Genomic DNA, 19,703 nt, shown 5'->3' on the forward strand with positions numbered 1-19,703 from the left:
AGCTCTGAGTGTGAGAAGTGACAGAGCCTCAAGTATGGCTCTCAAACCACTGGCCATCTTCTCTCTCACCCCTATCCCTGCTGGAGGAGAGAAGCTACAGCAAGACACTTGGTCCCTCCTGTTCTCTGGGTTTTCACCCTTGTCCCTTGGGTGCAGCTGGTTAGGCAGCAACTCCGATCCCTTTGGACCTTAGCACAGTTGTCGCTTTCTGTCGGGTGTGATCCCAATCCCCTCATCCCTCTTGACACCACCCAGCAGACACAGCATCTTTTTTCTTGATGGCTGAGATCCCTGTTGTGGCATCGTGTCAGCATCATACTGGAAGTCGTGAAGACTGCAGCCTCAGGAGAGTTGGGCAGTGGGCAAAACTCTGCCAGGCCTGTCTGCCTGAAGTCTAGGCTCTACCCACAGGCGCAGTGCCAACCAGCTACCGTGCAGGCCAGGGCATGTGCATGCATTGTTGAACAGGACTCATGAAAATGTCCTGTGGTTTTCATGTTTCCAGTGGCCAGCTTGCTCCATCTGGCCCCATTCCTGAACTCTCGCATGCCCAGGCCATCACCACAAGTACCTGGGAGAGTGCAGGCCAGGAAGAAATTGCATCTTCAAGGAAAATATTGTTTTGTATAATTCAGTGGCCCATTCTGTAAACATTGTGGTTCTGCCTCAGGGGTTTTCCTGCCTGTCTCCTGCCTCCTGCTCTTCCAGGGAGCACTAGGCAGCCAGATGCTCCAGGTTAGGAAAATATGTACTTTTGGTGGATTGGCTGTTGTAAAGAGTGACAGGATGGGCTTGGGGACTTTACCAGGTGTGTCAGAGAGTCCAGGAGTAGGGCTGATTGGAGTTCCAGAGATTTGCAGGGAAACTGAGTGTGTGGATGCACACATGTATTTGAGTGTGTGTATATGCACACGTGCATCTCAGTGTGCTTGTGGATATGCATGCGTGAGTATGCGTGTGTCCGTGTGGTGGCAGCTGCAGGGGTGGGTGGGATGGAGAGAGGTGGGAGTGGGTGTGGGTGAAGGGCATGTGTAGCTCTCTTCAGGAACTAGATAGGAAGTGAAATTGATATGCTGTCTACCAGCCAGGCCAAACAGGTGAACACTTACAGGGAGGGGCTCACAGAGGGGCAAGACCAATGCCTCCACGGGGCAGAGGTAGCCTTCTGCTGTCCAGGAGAGTAGCTGGAGGCAGGTGGACACTCAGTACTGCTGTGGCCTTTTCCAGTTATGAAGTGGAGGTTGGGTTCTTGGGCAGGGTTGGCTCTAGGCCTTTAATGGAAACATCCTGGGGATTTTCTATCTGATAGACTAGGACTGTCGACTTGGGATAAAGGGCGTGGACACTGTAAGGTGCATGTGGTGTGCTCCAGAGCTGGTAACCTTCCCCAGAGGCAGGCAGAGGTGACTCAGGACAGTCTGACTGTGCTACTGCCTGACTGCCTGTCTAGAGGGACCAGCAGCCATCTGAGAGGAGACAGACAGGGAAGAGGAAGAGGAGGAGGAAGGCAGCCCAAGGTAGGAAGCTGAATCCCTGTAGAGGTGGTGAGCAGTGCCATGTGATACCAAGCACCATCTATAGCCCTGGAGCCCCAGGCCGGTCCCCATCTTTTTTTCTAGCCTCACTATCCCCTGTAAGATCCATTTATAGTGCTGGAGGATCACAGGGCTGTAGGGAGATAGAGATGAGGTGACAGATGGAGAAGGATAAGGGATCAGCACACAGACTGCAGATGGGTAATTGTACAGAGGCAGAAGCCAGGGGTGAATGACTATCGTCATCCTTGAAAGGCAGAGACCGGCTTGGGAGTCCTGTCCTGGGAGATCCCTGTTTTATTGTATGACCCCTCCACATTGGACACTCCAGATACCTTTATGGCACTCCAGCTCACTCATAGGTCTTAGGCACATCCTGCATAGGGTCAAGAAGAGGGAACAGGAGAAGCCTCTCTGTCACCTCCACTGTCCCATCCATTACTGTACCTGGGACCCCAGGGGCAGCTCCTGTTTGCTCCCGGGGTCCCTGCTAAGTGATCCAAGCTTGAGCCCTCACAGTGTGATATGCCTTCTAGTTGTTATGCCCAGATCGCAGGGACCCCCAAAAGACCACCATGGAGACTGAATTCCATATATAAAAGCAAAGAGCCTTTATTTTCAAGCTTGGAGCTTGGACTCTCTGCCTGACACACGGTGAGAGCAGAGAGCCCTGAGCCCAGGCAGGGTGGGGTTTTTTAATCATAGCAGAGGTTGGGGTGAGAAGATTTCCAGGGTTCAGGACCCTGATTGGCTGGCACTTGTCTAGGGGTACGGGGAATGTTTGGAATGTCAGGTTTTTCCCCTTAGATGCAGGCCCCACTGGGTGGGGTCAGCTTATGGCTCTTCCTGGGTCCAGGTGTTGCCTGCCAGAAGCTGTGTCTGGGCCTCTAAGCCTGTCATGGCAGCTGTGTGGTCAAGCTGTTTTGGGCCCTCCCACACATCCTCTGTTTCCTTGTCTGTAAGATGGGACTGGCCAAGCCTGCAGAGTTCCAAAGGGCGCAAAGTCAGCGAACCACGGTCATGCCCACCTGGCACCTGCTCACCTGGAGCCTTCCTTCTTGTAGCCTCAGTTGACACCCTCTCCTGGGTGTGGCAACTCTTTGTGGCCACTAAGGAGCAGGGCACCTGCTTTTCTTGTCCTTCCTTCCTTCCTTCCTTCTTTCCTTCCTTCCTTCCTCCCTCCTTCCCTCCCTCCCTCCCTCCCTTCCTTCCTTCTTTCTTTTTTTCCTTCGAGACAGTGTCGTGGCACAGGTGTGTGGGTTCACAAGTGTCCATTGAATGAAGACTCAGAGGCACCTTAAGAATGAGTTTAGGGACTGGAGAGATGGCTCAGTGGTTAAGAGCACTGGCTGCTCTTCCAGAGGTCCTGAGTTCAATTCCCAGCAACCACATGGTGGCTTACAACCATCTGTAATGAGATCTGGTACATAATAAATAAATAAATCTTTAAAAAAAAAAAAAAGAATGAGTTTAGCCTTTCCTGGCTGCAGGGGGATCCTGCCTCTAAGGACTGAAGCACTTTCCTTTCACCCAGGACATTTTCATTTTTCTCCATATTTACACTTTAGCCAGTTGATTTCCCTATGTTTAAAATAACCTGAAAGAAGTTCCCAAAAATACAATGCCAAGTGCAAATTTCTCGATTCATCAGGTACCACGGTTTTCCAGGTTTCCTGAACCTGCTTTTGCATAGACTTTGTATTCTTGGGAGACTCTCAGACAAGATTAGCATAGGGCGACAAGAGAAACAAAGTGTATCTGCTAAACAAAAGATGGGTTAGGGCTAGGTGCTACTCTCTGGGGCCAGGCCAGGTGTAGCCCATTGGGAATGCTGCCACAAGACAAGGTTTCTCTGTGTAGCTCTGGCTGTCATGGAACTCACTCTGTAGACCAGGCTGGCCTCGAACTCAGAGCTTCACAAGTGCTGGGATTAAAGGAGTGTGCCACCACCACCCAGCTGCAGCCACTCTTCTTGCTCAAGAACGACGCTACATTTTTTGGATGGCTGAATACTTCCTGGCCGGAAGTGGACCAAACAACAGCCTCACTGCCCCGCTCTGCCTTTTCCCTGAATATTCAACCCTGAATATTCAATCTCCTGCTGTCCTTTCCAGCAAATGTCAGGGTCAGGCCAACACCCCTCCGGCTCCTTGTTCAGACTGAGGCCAGATGGAACCTCTGGGGCCACAGGTGTCCTGGGATACTTCCTTTGAATTATTTTTGGCTGGAGCTGGCCTGTGAATTCCTAGCCAAGAGCAATTACTAAATTTTCATCTTGTTTTGCCGACAATTTAGATTACGCCAAAAAATGTTCTGCTGGGAGGCCTGAGGGCACTTCAGGGAAGCAGAGGTGGGCACTCTAGCTCCCCCTAAAGGGACCTCTGGTGGTTGATAAAATGGAGATGGTCAGGGCAACTGAGGTCTGTTTATTTATAACTATGCTGTGACCTTTCTGCCTAATCTGCCCATACACCTTCCTCTCCTTTCTCCGGTACCAGCCGGGGGCATTGCCTCCCACCTACAGCAGGGGAACCTGGGGTGGCCAGGGTTTATCCACACTCCTGGAAGCTGGTTAGCAGAGAGGCCAGGCTTTGGGTTGGATTGACCCTACTGAGGGTAAACTAGGTGGGGGCTTGAAAACTCCAGAATCCAGATAGAATGTACCCAAGCCTTCTTCCTTACCCAGGACCCAGGCAGGTTCCACCCCCACAGCTTCCCCTTTGACCAGCAAACTGAGATGAGAGACGGACATCTCCTTCCAAGTGTCTACACTGCTGGATTCCACTGCCTACTTATACCTTTTGAAAGCTGCTGGGGGTGGAGGTGGGGGTGAATTCCATGGTCTAAAGGGACAGCACACCCCAGCTGGCTAGTGATGGGAGGGAGGCTGCCCTAGGGACTCATATTTTTCCACAGGGAGCTCACCCACTAGTGAGCATCCTTAACCCCTGGAACCCAGGCTCTGGGAGGCTGGGAACTGCTCTGTGACCTGACACACTGAGTAGTGGTAGCCCTGAGGTTGGTACTGGGACACAGTGCTTAGCATCACTGGCTGGCCCCACCAGGCTGCTCCAGGTCCGGGAGAGCCTACGTTACAGTACACATACTGCTGGGCATTCCTTACATTTGGCCTCATGGGTGCACTCCACACAGGAGCCCCTTTCCACTTCATCTTCTTGCCTCTTTCTGTCTCCTCTGTTCAGTCACAGACCTCACTATGAGCAGTGTCAGGGGACTAGAGAGCTGGGAATCCTGTCTCCACAGTGAAGCATAGCCCAGCCTTGCATTTACCAGGCCAGCAGTCTGACACAGCTGCCTGGCATTCAGCCACAGTCCTCCAGGGTGCTGTGGGTGGTGCCCATGTGAACGTACTATCCCAATATCAAAGATGGGCTGGCCACACTAATGCAGCATGTCATGGAGATCCCCCATGGAACACTGCCCTGGCTTTCTCTGTTTTCTTGAGTCCCCTTCAACTAGATATAGAGTAAGACAAAAATCACAGGCTACCTTGTACTGTCAAGGAAGAGCCTTGCCCATCAAGGAGGCCCTAGTGTGCAGGGGCTGGTGAGATGTATGCATGAGTATGCAGTGCTGGGGCCTTTACCCCTATGACCATGTGTAATGCAGGGCCCTATAGAAAGCTGTGGCCAGCAGGGGGCGCCTCTGTGTTGGGCCTGGAGCTCTGCTGCTGGCTGATCACAGGGTCCACTGAGATATGGTGCTCCCAGGCTGAGCAGTATTGCTGAGCACCCAGGGAGGGACCAGTACCTCCTGCTCCTCTCTCTTGCTTCTCTCTTCTCTTAGGAAGTACTATGGGCCCTTCTCCATACTGCCCCTTCCAGGCTCTTGTCCCTCCTGTTTAGAAGTCTAGATAACATACTACATTAAATCTTCCAGGCCCTACGGGCTGGGCTGCGGAATGGCTACGTTGGGTGGCCTGCAGCTCAGTGGTACTCTGGCTTGAAAGTCGATCCCAGCTATCCTTGGAATGTGGGGCTCCTGTAAAAGACACCCTCTTTCCCAGATCTAGATGTAGAAAGCCCTACACACTTATCTGGGTAGCTGATACTCCAAAACTTGTAGGTTCTCAGAAGAAGGCTAGCCCCATATCAAGTAGCCATTTAGAAAAGCAGGAGGTACTCTCTTGGATAACTAGGGTCCCCAACTCCAAGATGCAGCGCTCCAGCTAATCTGTATGAAGTGTCACATGCTTCTGTTTGCTCACACTGCTGCTCAGGACTGGCATCTGCAGAATTTCTCCTCCCCCACCCCCTCCCCCAAACTGGCTGGCCTGTGCAGACTTGATGACCTGGAACAGGCTCCTGGCCTCTGGGAAGCCCAGCTGCAGCTGACTTGGCCTTCCCCCCAGCGGGAGCTGAAACCCTTGACTCCTCCAGTCTCTGGCCAGCAGCAGCCAGGCCTCCGGGAATGATTCCTGGGGTGTGGTGGCGGCTGGCTGGCCACAGTACAGGGCATGCATCCCTGCAAGACAGGCCCCCTCCTGGGAACTCCTGTCTGCCCATCCTGCTTTGGCTGACCCGGTGGTCTGGGAGGGGACAGATGGCAAGCAAGCACTCATGGGAGATCACACTGCAGGGACACAGGGTGTTTTAGGGACCATGCTGAAACAGGACACTGGTGTGCACTGGGAAGCCTGTGGTGGTCAGAACAAAGTCAGGGCTAAGGTTATTTTCCATTGACCTTGAGCACAACACCCAACTTGCCTGCCTTTTAGAAGCCTCCCCTGAGGAATCGGGGTGGCAAGATGGGCCATCTCAGAAGTTAGATGGGCCATTTCCTGCAGTGGATTGGGAACAGCAGTGACCAAACAGACAGACATCAGAATCAGCAGGCTGCTGTAATGGTCTTTTGTTTATCGGTGTGCCTGAAGTTTTCTACCACACATGGGCGACGGTGTGCCTGAAGTTTTCTACCACACATGGGCGATGGAGCAAGTTTCTGAACTCACCCCGAATCATCACTGACTATTGCTTGTGAGTTGAAAGGGGGTACACCTTGAGACCTGAATGACAAAGCAAGTGAAGCTGCCTGTCCTGTTCAATTTTTGTGAACTTGAAACAAACCTAGACGTACCCGGGAAGAAGGAACCTCACCTGAAGAATTGCCTCCATCAGACTGGCCTGTGGGCATGTCTGTGGAGCCTTTTCTTAATTTCTAATAGATGCAATAAGAAAGGTCACTGAGTGAGCCATGAGGACCAAGCCAGTAAGCAGTATTCTTCTGTGGTCTCTGCTTCATTTCATACCTCCAGGTTCCAGCCTTGTCTTCCTTTGATGATGGGCTGTAGCCTGTAAGCCAAATAAACGCTTTTCTGCCCCAGGTTGCTTTTGGTCATAGTGTTTGACACAGCAATCAGAACCAATGAGGATTCTGCCTCTAGGAGGCATCCAGGCTTGAATGGGCCAGCAGAGAGCTGCAGGGAAATTTCCAAGCAGCAATCAGGAATGGAGAGTGGATGGGTGTTTGGGGTGTCCCAGTGGTATGGTGGGGAGGGCAGCTTCCTCAAGCCCTGGTTCATAAGCAGAAGAAGGCTGGGCATTGTGGAATGTGTGGAACAGAATTCGGGGACAGCTTGACGGCTTTCTTAAATTCCCACAGTGAGACTTCTAGCTACTTCCAGGCTCTCTCTAGCTATCCCCCAGCCCACTCTGGGAGGATGCCAGCACCCTGACCCTGCCTCACAGTCAGCCCCAGTTTGGGAAGGCCTCAGAGAAAAGCCTGCACGTTCCTCTGGTTGGGATAGAACTGTCCGCCCACCACAGGCTGGGGGACTGCTTTGTTAAGCTGGGATAGGGCCAGGCAAGCCTGAGGACATGCCGTCCCTTGGCCTGGCTTGCTGGAGAGGGGCCCATGAAGGGAACGGTGTCTGACCCTGTGTTCCAGGCAGGGCTGGAGCAGTGTGCTTGGATGCAGCTGTGCCCAGCTGTTCCCTGAATGACAGTGGGAGAAGTCTATGTCTTCCTCAGCAGCTCTGCTGACCAAGGGGTCCCCCACCACAGGTGCCGGGTCCTTAAGGGGACCCATGACCCCTGAGTCATAGGACATAGGCGAAGACCTTTTGGCTCACAGAGTTTGGGGAATGGCACTGGGGGCTCAGAAGTTGTGTCCACAGCTCTGCATGATGGTACCCTTCTTTCAGGCCTATGAAGTCAGTCAAAGATCTGCCACTCCCTGTCTCCACCCTCTAAGGTTACAGCAGAGAAAAGGCACTGTGACCTTCATCCTCGCTGCTCACAGAGAGAAGTCTTCTGGCCAGAGCTTTTCCCTGAGTCTTGCTTGCAGCATCTATCTTCAGAGGCAAGAGGGAAAGTCTTCGGCTGTTCTGTGGATCCCTACAAGCAAGCCAATCCTGGGCTTTGGGTTTCCATGTGGCTGTTTCCTGGGCATCTGGGCTGTGTCTCTGGGGACTTAGCGGAGGGGAACCACCTTGAGACTGAGGCTGGGTAGCTAGTGGGTCCTCCTGAACATTGCTATGTGTTCCAACAACAGCTCCTTCCCCAGGAGCCTACCATTCAACCCTGGGTCCACTGCCACAGTCATGGAAGCACAGAGGAGTGTTACTGCCATATCCAGCTGTACCTCCAGGACCAGGAGCAAGGCTGGCTGGGGAAGAATGACTTGAACCAATCAGTTCAATAATCATTCATTTGACAACGTTAATACTAAAGGTCTGAGTCAGACTGCCTGGCTTCTGATGAACTGATCATTTGCTGGCTTTTAGTGAATTAGACAATATCCCATGCCTCTGTTTCCTCATCTATAAACTAAGAGAGAAAATCCCCCAGTCTTGAGAGTAGTTGGAGAAAACAAATTGCATTTGTGTTTACACAATGGGTTTATAGAAGAAGAAAACTCAAAATTGAGTAGGTTGGGAGGTAAGCGTGAATGTGGAATTGTGTGTGTGGTGTGTGTGTGTGTGTACGTGTGTGTATGTTCACCATATGCAGGCTTGGTGCCTTGGGACATTGGAAGAGGTCATTAGATCCCCTTGGTCTGGAGTTATGGATGGTGGTGAGACATATGGATGGGTGCTGGGAACTGATGCAAGTCCTCTGAGAGAGCAAGTGCTCTGAACTCTTGAGCCATCTCTCTAGCCCTGATTGATTGATTGATTGATTGATTGTACACACACATGCCAAAACACACATGTGGAGGTCAGAAGACAGCTTGTGGGAAGTGGTTACTGCCTTCCTTCATGAGATCCTGAGGTTTGAACTCAGGTCTTCAGGTTGGTGTCAAGCACCTTTATCCACTGAGTCCTCTCTCTCTCCTGCTCTACCGCAGACTCTGATGAGCGGTAGTTATGAAAATGGAAACAGTACTTCCAACTAAGACAGCATGGGAGAGAGAAAACTCAACCATTGAGTGGAAAGGGAAGAAAAAGAAACAAGGCAGAATACAAAGACAAGGCAGAAGCTGGAGAGATGGCCCCAAGGGTAAGAGCACACACTGCTCTTGCAGAGGACCTGATTCACTTCCCAGCTACCATGTTGGGCAGCTCGTGACCACCTGTAACTCCAGCTCTGGGTGATGGCCTCATTGGGCACTTGTATACACACACACACACACACACACACACACACACATACATACACACACACACACACATTAATGCAGTCATTTTTTAAATTGACATAATACAAGAAGAGATTTTAAGTTCACTGTGAGAGTAGGAGATTCATTTACAAGGCAGGTTTATGGAAATACACACTACAAGATCACCACTTTAAGATCTGTATGTTTTTATGACAACGGCTGCAATCCAGTCTCCAGACACCTCTGTCACCTCCAGGAGTCTTCTTGCATCCGTGTGCAGCCCTGCCACCCATCTCTCTGCTTTGGTCTTTGGAGTTCTCCTTTCATGAGAAAATGGTCTTTGTGATTTTAACTCTGCTGGGTGTGAAGCTGCATCTCTGTGCCATCCTCCATGACTAAGGGAGATAGAACTGAGATGTAGCTCAGGGGCAACGTGTTTACCTGGTACGTGAAAGGCTCTGGGTTCCATTCTAGTACCATAAGAACAAAACAAAAGCTCCCCACTATGTATGTACACATCGGGCCACTTGTTAGCCTTTGGCAAAATGTCTGTTCAAACCTTTTGCCCATTTTAAAATTGAGTTTTGTATCTTTCATCATCGATTTTGAGAACTCACTTATATGTTCTGCATAGAACTCTTTTGTCCAATATGTTGTTTTTCTCTGGTGCTTATCTTTTCAAAAAGTCTTAAGTAAAAGACAGTAAAATGACTGGTTCAGTGGGTAAAAGCACCTAAGGTCAATTCTGTTGACTGGAATTCAGTCCCTGGGACTTTCACGGTGGAAGAAGAGAACCAGCTCCTGGAGGTTGACCTCTGACCTCCACACACCTCCGGAGGCATGTGCAAACTCAGCACTCTCCAGCAGCTAGTTTTATGTGAACTTGACACAAGCTGGAGTCTCAGTTGAGAAAATGTTCTCACTAGATTAGTGTGAAGATGAGCCAGCCTGTGGACCATTTTCTTGATTAATGACTGATGTGGGAGAGCTCAGCCCATTGCGGATGGTGCCACCTCTGGGCAGGTAGTCCTGGGGTATGTAAGAAAGCAGGCTAAGCAAGTCATGAGGAGCAAGCCAGTTAACAGCATTCCTCCATGGCTTTTGCTTTAGTTCCTGTCTCCAGGTTCCTGCCTTGAGTTCCTGCCCTGACTTCCCTTCATGATGGACTACAAGTTGTAAGCTGAAATAAACTCTTTCCTTTCCATGCTTGTGGTCATGATGTTTTATCACAGCATAGAAACTCTAACGAAGACACATCCCCATACCTATGCACACAAAATAAATTTTTAAAATGTTTAATAGGTTTAAAAAATTTTGTTATAATGTATTTTGAAGGACAAACATTTTAAATCATGATACCTCAGTTTAACAGTTTTTTTTTCTAGTTCACACTTGGTATCCTATCTAGGATGTTTAGCGTAATCTAAGGTCACAAAGCTCTATGTTTTCATGTAGCAATTTCTAGTTTTTAAAGTTAATTTTAGAGTTTGGTGTGAAGTAAAAGGTGAGGATTCTTTGCTTCTTTAAAATGTTTTTTAGTGTATGTGCAAAGGTGTGTATGTGTGTGAGGGTGTGCACAGGTCTGTGGGTGGCTGTGGGTGTGCACAGGTGCGTGTGTGTGAGTGTTCCTGCCACAGTGCACATGTGGGGGCCAAAGGACAACTCTGTGGAATCAGTTCTCTCCCTTCCACCTTTATGTCGACTCTGGGGACTGAATTCAGGTCGTCAGGCTTGCACGGCAAGCGTCTTTCTTCACTGAGCCACCTCACAGTCCTCTCCACCTTTCTCTCTCGCTTGTTTGTTCATTTTTTGAGACAGGGTCTCACTGTGTAGCTCTGGCTATCTTGGAACTCCCTACATAGACCAGGATGGCCTCAAACTCACTGAGATCTTCTTGACTCTGATTTCCAAGTGCTGTGTTTAAAGACACCCCTTCTTTTTGCAAAAGGACACCCACTGGTTTTGGCATCCTTTGATTTGTTTTATTTTATTTTATTTTGAGATAGGGTTTCTCTTTGTCTAAGCTGTCCTAGAACTCTCTGTGGAGACCAGGCTGGCCTCAAACTCACAGAGATCCACCTGCCTCTGCCTCCCAAGTGCTGGGATTAAAGGTGTGTGCCACCACACCCAGCATGGTATATCTTTTGTTTTAAAGCTTTTCCACATCCGGGAGTCTTACACCCTCCCCCAGTCACTGACAGAATGCTGTAGATATCGCTCTGTATAAATAAAATGCTGATTGGCCAGTAGCCAGGCAGGAAGTATAGGTGGGACAAGCAGAGAAGAGAATTCTGGGAACAGGAGGGCTGAGTCAGGAGACGCTGCCAGCCACTGCCATGAGTACCAACATGTAAGATACTGGTAAGCACGAACCACGTGGCAACTTATAGACTAATAGATATGGGTTAATTTAAGATAGAAGAACTAGATCACAAGAAGCCTGCCACAGCCATACAGTTTGTAAGCAATATAAGTCTCTGTGTGTTTACTCAGTTGGGTCTGAGCAGCTGTGGGACTGGCGGGTGAGAGAGATTTGTCCTGACCATGGGCCAGGCAGGACTGGAGACAACTTCAACAACAACAGAAAGCAAGCATTTCCATGGAGGGGATATAGAAGATCTATTCTACACAAGCAAAAAGCTCAATAGGAGAGTCTCAGCAGAGTGTGGAGAACTAGAGAGAAGGCTTAGCAGCTAAAGTGGGGTGGGAAGGATGGCTCAGTGGTCAAGGGCATGTACTGCTTTTGCAGGGGACCTGAATTTAGTTCCCAGCACCCATGTTAGTCACCCCACAGCTGATGTAACTATAGCTCTATGGGAATTGACACCCTTTTCTGGTTCTGTAGGGAACATAAATCTTCAGAGGGACTGGAGAGATGGCTCAGGGTTAAGAGCTAGTACCACTTCTCCAAAGGACCTGAGTTCAATTCCCAGCATCCATATATGGGACTCATAACTGCCTATAATTCCAGCTTCAGGGAATGGATCCAATACCTTCATCTGGCCTCTGCAGGTGCCTACACCCACAAGGTGTGCACATGCATGCATTCACACACACACACACACACACACACACACACACACGAAATCATCAGGGTGAAGAACAAGCATTGGCAGTTAAGAGGGTTACAAGCAAGGTGGCCTGTTTTGAAGGACTAGCTTCTAGGAGACTCTTCCCAGATCTCAGTCCTGGTTAGAAGTGAGTAATAACTGACATTGGTAAAATAGTTCAGGAACTCCCTTTTCTGGAAGTGAAGCAAGAAGACATTGCAGTGATATTTAAACAAGGCCACCAGTCCCTCGGGGAGCTGGGTGACATGAGAGGCACCATTCACATAGCTCACACACCCTCAAAGGCCTGGTGAGAGCCCATGGTGGCTCTAGTTGGATGCGCCTGTGGTCACTTCTGCTTTGCTGCTCACCGTCTGGTTTGTGCACTTGAGTTTCTGCAGGGCACTGCCTGACGTGCACCAGGCCAGAGTGGGCTATTGCAGTTCCTGTCCGGTGAGGAGAAGCTACTGCCCAGACGACGCATAGACCTGACAGCATTCTCCCAATGCTCACCATCCAGTAAGCAATGCTCACAGCTTAGATGATCACAACAACGCCTTCCATCTGTTACCAGAACAGGATACCAGGGGCTGGGGACAGGACCAGGACTAGAAACGTCCTCCAACTAGGGCCAATGTGGCTCTGTCAGGTTACAGTCTCAGGTACCCCAAAATGGGACAGCCAAGATGGCTGAGACACCCAATGAGGTTACAAGTGTGAGTCACCTCAGGGATGTAGTCCACTGTGGACTGACCATGATGATGGGCAGAATGTGGTTCCTGGGGGCCCAATGTAGTAGAGCAGGTGTCTGTAGGAGTGATGAGCTGTAGTCAGATGATTTCTTCAGTCTTGCCCGGCCCCAAGGTCCCACAGCTGCTTATAAAATAATCATTCAGAGGCTTAATATTAATTACCAATTGCACGGCCTATGGCAGGCCTCTTGCTAGCTAGCTCTTATAACTTGACCCATTTCTATTAATCTATAAGTTGCCATGTAGCCGTGGCTTCCCCGTAGTTTTACAGCTTGCTTCTCCTGGCGGTGCTGGCATCTCTCCCCCTCTGCCTTTCTTCTTCCTGTCTCTCCAGCTGGAATGCACTGCCTAACCTTATTCTGCCTCACCGTTGGCCAAACAGCTTTATTTACCCACCAATGAGAGCAACACACATTCACAGCATACAGAAAGACATCCCACAGCAATGAGCCAGACCTCCAGGGCCTCTGAGTTACCCTGTGGTGGTGTGGGTGTCTTCTGTTCCTTCTAGCCTGTGATTTCTGGAGTCAGTTGGCTGCTTGGAGGCAGGGTGATGCTCTCCAGTCAGCTCCCCTCCTCTTTTCCTCTCGATGGCTCCAGTAGCTTGGTCTGAGGCCACTGCTTTCTGGGAGTCCGGAGCTGACGGCAGTGCTTATCAGCTGCTATTCTGTGGCTGACTGCTGCTGTGGTGTGTGTGTGTGTGTGTGTGTGTGTGTGTGTGTGTGTGTGTGTGTGTGACTGCTGGAACATCTTCCAGATGTAGCCACAGCCACCCGATAGCCTGGCTCCAGCTGTGGCCTGGGGTCATCAGACTCCGGTTGGCCAAGCTATTAGGAAAACAAAACCCAGCGAAGGTGAGGGAGACTCAGCTTCTGGAAGGGAAGAGAAGAGAAAGGAAAGAACAGCCCAACCAGGCCAGCCAAGTGCCGTTCTCTTTTCTCTTTCCCTAGCCACTTCCTGCCTCTGCCAGGCTGCATACTTGACTCCGAATGTGGGGTGCTCAGCTGTCTTCCAGCCACTCCTACCAAAGGGTCTATTTTGTGGACAGACCTGAGCCCCCATCCTTTCTATGGCCCACAATGCATGCTGATTGGGGAGGTGGAGTTCACACAAAACAAAGCTAGACAGTTTGGTACCAGCAAGATGATGTTCCATGTGTCTCTGGCCCAGAGTTGGGATGAACTCTCTGGATGTACTGGGGGTGGGAGGGCAGGTGGCCCCTCTACCTCCACTGTCTCTTTGGGAGGCTCTGGCAAAAATAACAGGTGCTACTGATGGAGGTGCTGGGGGTTGTGGATGGGCACTTCAGAGTTGGCTCCTTTCTGCTGTGAGGAGCACACAGGTCAAGATGGGCCAAAGACAAGGCCTCATTTGCTGAGAGTGGACTCACCACATAGGCAGAAGCCCACCCTGAGCAAGGCAGGGTGAGACGCTATCTCTCCATTACTCAATCGTCTATGCCTGACATGTCACTCCAGAGCCTGGGACCATACTGCAAGAGGTGATGTCCTCACAGCAGCCAAGCTTCCAGATATCCCCAGGTCTCAAACGTCCCCTGGCCTGGTGGTAGGCCGAGTGCGTCATTCATGCTCTGTGTTGGACTATCCCTTCCCTCTCCCTCCCATTCCATAAAGGTGTGGGGAAGCAAGACACTAAAGAGACAGAGCGGCCACTGTGCTTTATAAAACAAGTTGGCCCTCAAAAACTTAGGGCACAACTGGCTTCAACAACACTCTCAGCAGAGGACAGCCCTGGAAGGTTGGGGCCAAGGCTGAGAGACACTGTGTGGACACATCCCTCTAGTGTGTCACCAGCAACAAAGGACCTACTGGGCTTTGTAGCACACGCAGATCAGAGGGCAACCAGGAAGCCTTCTTATCTCTCCTCTTCTCTGCCCTAGTAGGCTTTCTTTTGCTTGGAGGCTTCTGACCACATCTTTTCCTGACCACCCTTTGCCCATATCTCCACTCAGGCCAGAGCCCTCCTGAAACTTCAGACTCTGGGACCGAGTTCATTCACTCTCCCCAGCACAGCCCACGTGCAAAGTCCATCCAGCTGCCATTTTGTTTTTCCAGCTTTAGTCTCAAATCTGCCCCTTCCCAGCAGGCTTCCTGAGTTATTCAGTCTACAATTCTTAATTTAGAGCATGTTGTTTCTGTGGGAATGGGGCATTTGGTATCTCCACTGGGGTGATATCTCCTAGTGGGAAAAATCCTCTATTTAATTCTAAAAAAAAAAAAACAAAAAAACCCACCAAAACAAAACAAACAAAAAACCCTGTTTTGTCTTTGGCAATTTTACCAGTTATTTTTCTGTCAGTGTGATAACAACACCCTGACCACAGGCAACCTGAAGAAGAGGGAGTTTATTTTGGCTTATGGTTCCAGAGGGGTGAGAGTCCACCATGGTGAGGCAGAGACACAGCAGCACATGGGCAGGCATGGTGTCAGGAGCAGGGAGCTGAGAGGTCGCATCCTTAGCAGGGAACACAAAGTAGAGGGAGTGAACTGAAAACAGGGTGACATTACTCTCAATTCCTGCCTCCAGTGATGTGCTTCCTCCAGCGAGGCCACACCCCCTAAACCTCTCCAAACAGTGCCACCAACTGGAGGCCAAGTATTCAAATGCCTGAACCTCCAGGGGATGGATTTCTCATCAAACCACCACCACGATGATGAAAAAGGCAGTGGTCACCACTGAAAAGTGTCATCAAAGGACTGTGGAAATGACTTGGTGGGCGAAATGCTGGCGGCCTCTGAATTCAGATCCCCGGAACTCACTGTAAGGCTGGACACTGTGGTTCCTGTGAGACTCTATGAAGTGGGGATTGGAGAAACCCTGCAAGTTCCCAGGCCAGAGAGCCTGGTGGAAGGAGCAACCAACAAAGACGCCCTGTCTCAAGCGAGGCAGAAGCTGAGGGTTGACGCCTGAGATTGTCCTCTGACCTCCAAATGGCCTCCAGTGATATACTTCCTTCGGCAAGGCCACACACACACACACACACACACACACACACACACACACACACGAGAGAGAGAGAGAGAGAGAGAGAGAGAGAGAGAGAGAGAGAGAGAGAGAGAGATAAAACAATTTGCAAAGTGTCGTTAAAAACATTGTGCTGGGACTGCATGGATCAGTGGGTAAAGTGTTTGTCCTGCAAGTCCTAATGGCCTAAGATTAATCCCTGAAATCCCTGGAACACACTTCCTCTGATCTCTGTACACACACACACACACACACACACACACACAAAATAAAAAAAAAAAAATCTAAAAAATGGAAAAAAATACCGCACCTGAGCCCACTGAACTATTTCCCAGCCCCTGTCTGTCTCAATGAATCTTGAGAAGATTTAAAGGTGTCAGGTTCTGTTAAAATGGGAAAACTGAGGCTAAGAGGACCTATGAAGTTTGCCTGAGGTTGTAGAGAGAGGGCTGGAGCCTGACCTGCCTGGACCAGTCCACATCCTATGCCTATTTGCCTAGCCCTCTCCTCTCTGATTGTTTTTAATTTCCTAACACTTTTCCAAGTGGGCTTGTTTCTCACTTAACTCTCTCCAAGGGACGGCAGGCTGAGGCTGCTGATCCTGTTTTTATAGGTAAACAAACAGTTTGCTGAGGTAGACAAGGGGGCTGAGGTCAGCTAAGGTGTTAGGGTATGTGGTCCTGGGTCCCCATGCTTGTGCCTGACCAGCTCACCAGCCAGCAGGATGGACACATGGAGGAGCACATGGATAGTTAGCCTAGTCCAGCTATCCTGGGCCACTCTAGCTCCCCAGCTCCCCCCTCTCCTCTTTCCTTCTGGTCCTCCTCAGCCAAGACCCTGTGGTTGGCCTGCCCACAGAGACCCAGTGCCCAGCATGCTGCCCCTAACTACAATCCCAGCTCTTCGAGCAGGACAAGTCTGGGAAGCGGGTGGGGAGCTGTAAAGCCCTTTTAAAGGAGCAATAAAAGTTTTGGGTTTCAGATCTCTTCCTGAAGAAGAGAATAACAGAGACAGGAAATTTCAGTAGCAGACTGACAGAGGCAGGCGGCAGCATGCAGACTGCCTCAGACAAAAACACCTCTGCGCGCAGGTCCTGGCGCAGGTCCTGGCGGCTGCCCAGGCTCTCCTGCTCCCCAACAGCCTCTCCCCTGCTGGGGGAAGCCAGGCTGCTGCCACAATGGACTGTTGTGTCTACCTTGCTGTAAATGTTTATACTATCCCTCTCCGTTTGCCTTGCTGTCCAAGGTAGGGCACACTCTCCCCCTGAGTGGGGCCCCAAGGGGGTGTGCCAGGAGGGTACGTGTGCACATTGAAGGTGGGACCAAGGCCAAAGTGCGTTTGCACTGGACACTAAGATGAATGTGGTCATGCCCGGGCCCGGGATGGCTGTGATGGGTCTGCGCCTACTCATCTTCCCAGATTTGGATGTGATAGATTGGGAGGAGGGACCCACCCTCCCACCCATATCCTGTCAGGGAAGCCCCAGCCAGCTCTGGGACTCCCAGCCTCTTTGCTTCTGCCTCTTGTCTTAACTTGGGCTTTCTCAAACCTGAACGTCCAGTGAACTTAGAAACGGGGCTGGGGGGGGGGGGGGGCGGAATAATAGGACACTAGATTCAAGCTGAGCTTCCAAAGCACAGTGTTTGATTCTGAATTGAAGTGTGTCTTCTGTAAGTGTGCTGGAGACAGGGAAATGCACAGGGACCAAGGGCAAGTGCGGGGCTGAGGCACTAACTCAGGGAAGACTACCCAGTGAGAGCACAGGGTGTTCATGCTACACTGTCCTTAGCAGCCCCAGCAGCCCGTTCTTACTACATGCCGAGTGTTCATTGCGGACCCGGTGCTTCAGCTGACCAGTTAAGCTGGATGCCCTTCCTCATGCCATGCCCAGGATCTGCCCCTTGTCCACATTAGCCCACCCTCGCACATAAACAAGAACTTTTCCTTTGTCAGGGGCCGGCTTGATGTCTCTCAGAGTTGGCTGCCCGACGCCTCCATCTGGATGCCCCCCCGTTAGAGCTTGGCCTGTTCAGTCTGTGCTTTCGTCTCTATTATCACTGAGACAGAGGGTCCCGTATCACGTCCTTGACTCTCTCTCCCCCCCCCCCCCCCCGTGTGTGTGTGTGTGTGTGTGTGTGTGTGTGTGTGTGTGTGGTCTAAGTCTCTACCATGTACCTGGAGTTCAGCTGCACCCTGGCGTCTGCAGTCCACTCACGGCTAGACTCAGCTTACCAACAACCACCGTGCACACGATCAGCTGCCCCAAGAGGGGACCCTACATCCATACAGCAGGTTCCCTCAGGCAGTGTGGCTCTTCAGCTCCTAGGAGCACCTAACGGAGCTTTTCTCAGCACTCTACAGATAGGGGTATCAGGTTGCATGCTTTGGGGTCTCCCCATCATGCGAGAGAGGAGAAGCAGTTCTGTCTAGAGTCTTGAGTGGCTGGATGACCTTGGAAGCCCTCTTTGGCTCCACATGCCATGATTCCCAAATTCCAGGGACACAGAGACCCTGAGCTGGACAGCAGCAGGGTTCAGAGTCATTGACATCTAAGGTCTGGTCCTTTCTCACTAGTTTTGAAGTGCCAGTGGCCACTGGGGAGCACGGTGGCTCATCTCTTCCTGTCTTCCCCTCCTGCCCTAAGATGTCAGTGTAGACCTTGGAAGAGGCCCCAGGGGGAGTGACTGAGGAAAGCCCTAGGTGTCATTGCCAGGTCTTCAGTCACTGTCCTGTGTTACTAGCATCCATGGTCCTCAGTGTTCTCATCTGCAAACTGGGCTCAGGATTGTACCCAGGGCCCCTACAAGCAGCCATGGGAGCTGAGATGCTTGGAGAGTAAGGCTACATCCGGAGCCCTATAGGCCAGGCACGGGCTGCAGCGGCCGGGCTGAGGGCTTGAGTGCGCCTCCTAATCTTCCGTGACTTACAGACTTGGCCCGGTGCCCAGAAGACTCTCATAAATCAGCAGCACCACCAGGGAGAGCCTGTCGGTATGGCCCTTTGGCTGGGCCGTCCGTGGCCTTCCCTGCTCAAGGACATCTTGTTGCCTCCAAATTTTCCAAAAGTGGCTGCCGAGCTGGAGGCGGGCAGGGTTGCTTGCTCGGGGTTGGGATAAGACAGAGACATGATGCGCTGGGGACACCCTGCAGTCACCTGCTTGCAGAGGGGTCCTGGCACGTTTCATCTCCACCTCTCACTTGGGGTGAGCAGCTCTGACTCAGCAGTTATTCCTATGGAAGTAGGAGGTGACCCAAAGGAAGACTGGGCTCTAGGACACCCTGTGTCTCCCTGGTGTGTGAGCGCATGTGATATGTGCTTAAGGTACATATGTGTATGTCACGTGCAGGTGTGTGTTTACAGTGGCCTGTGTGGTGTGTGACTGGCGGCCAGAGGAGGGTACAGCAGTGAGGTGAGTGAGGCCTCCATACCTCAGGGCCCTTGTCCTACTCTGTTCCTGTTCTTCCCCCTCTGAGTTTTTTCCTTTATTTGTTATTTAGATTTATTTATTTTTACATTTTGTGTTCGGGTGTTTACTTCCAAGTACGTGTGTGCACCACATGTGTGCCTTGTCCCTTGGAGGCCAGAAGGGGGATCTTATGGTGATCATATCCTCTAGAACTGCAGTTACAGACGGTGGTGAGCTGCTGGGTGGGTTCTGGGAACTGAACCTGGGTCCTCTGGAAGAGCAGCAAGTGCTCTCAGCCACTGAGCCACCTCTTCAGCCCTCTGCTCCTTTTCTGAGGAGCCTCAGAGCCCAGACTATGTGTCTTGGCTTCCTCACCTGATAAATGAGGCCTAGTCCCTAGGAGCCGGATTTGAAC

This window comes from Peromyscus eremicus, chromosome 4 (assembly GCF_949786415.1).
Source record: "Peromyscus eremicus chromosome 4, PerEre_H2_v1, whole genome shotgun sequence".
In the NCBI taxonomy this organism is placed as follows: domain Eukaryota; kingdom Metazoa; phylum Chordata; class Mammalia; order Rodentia; family Cricetidae; genus Peromyscus; species Peromyscus eremicus.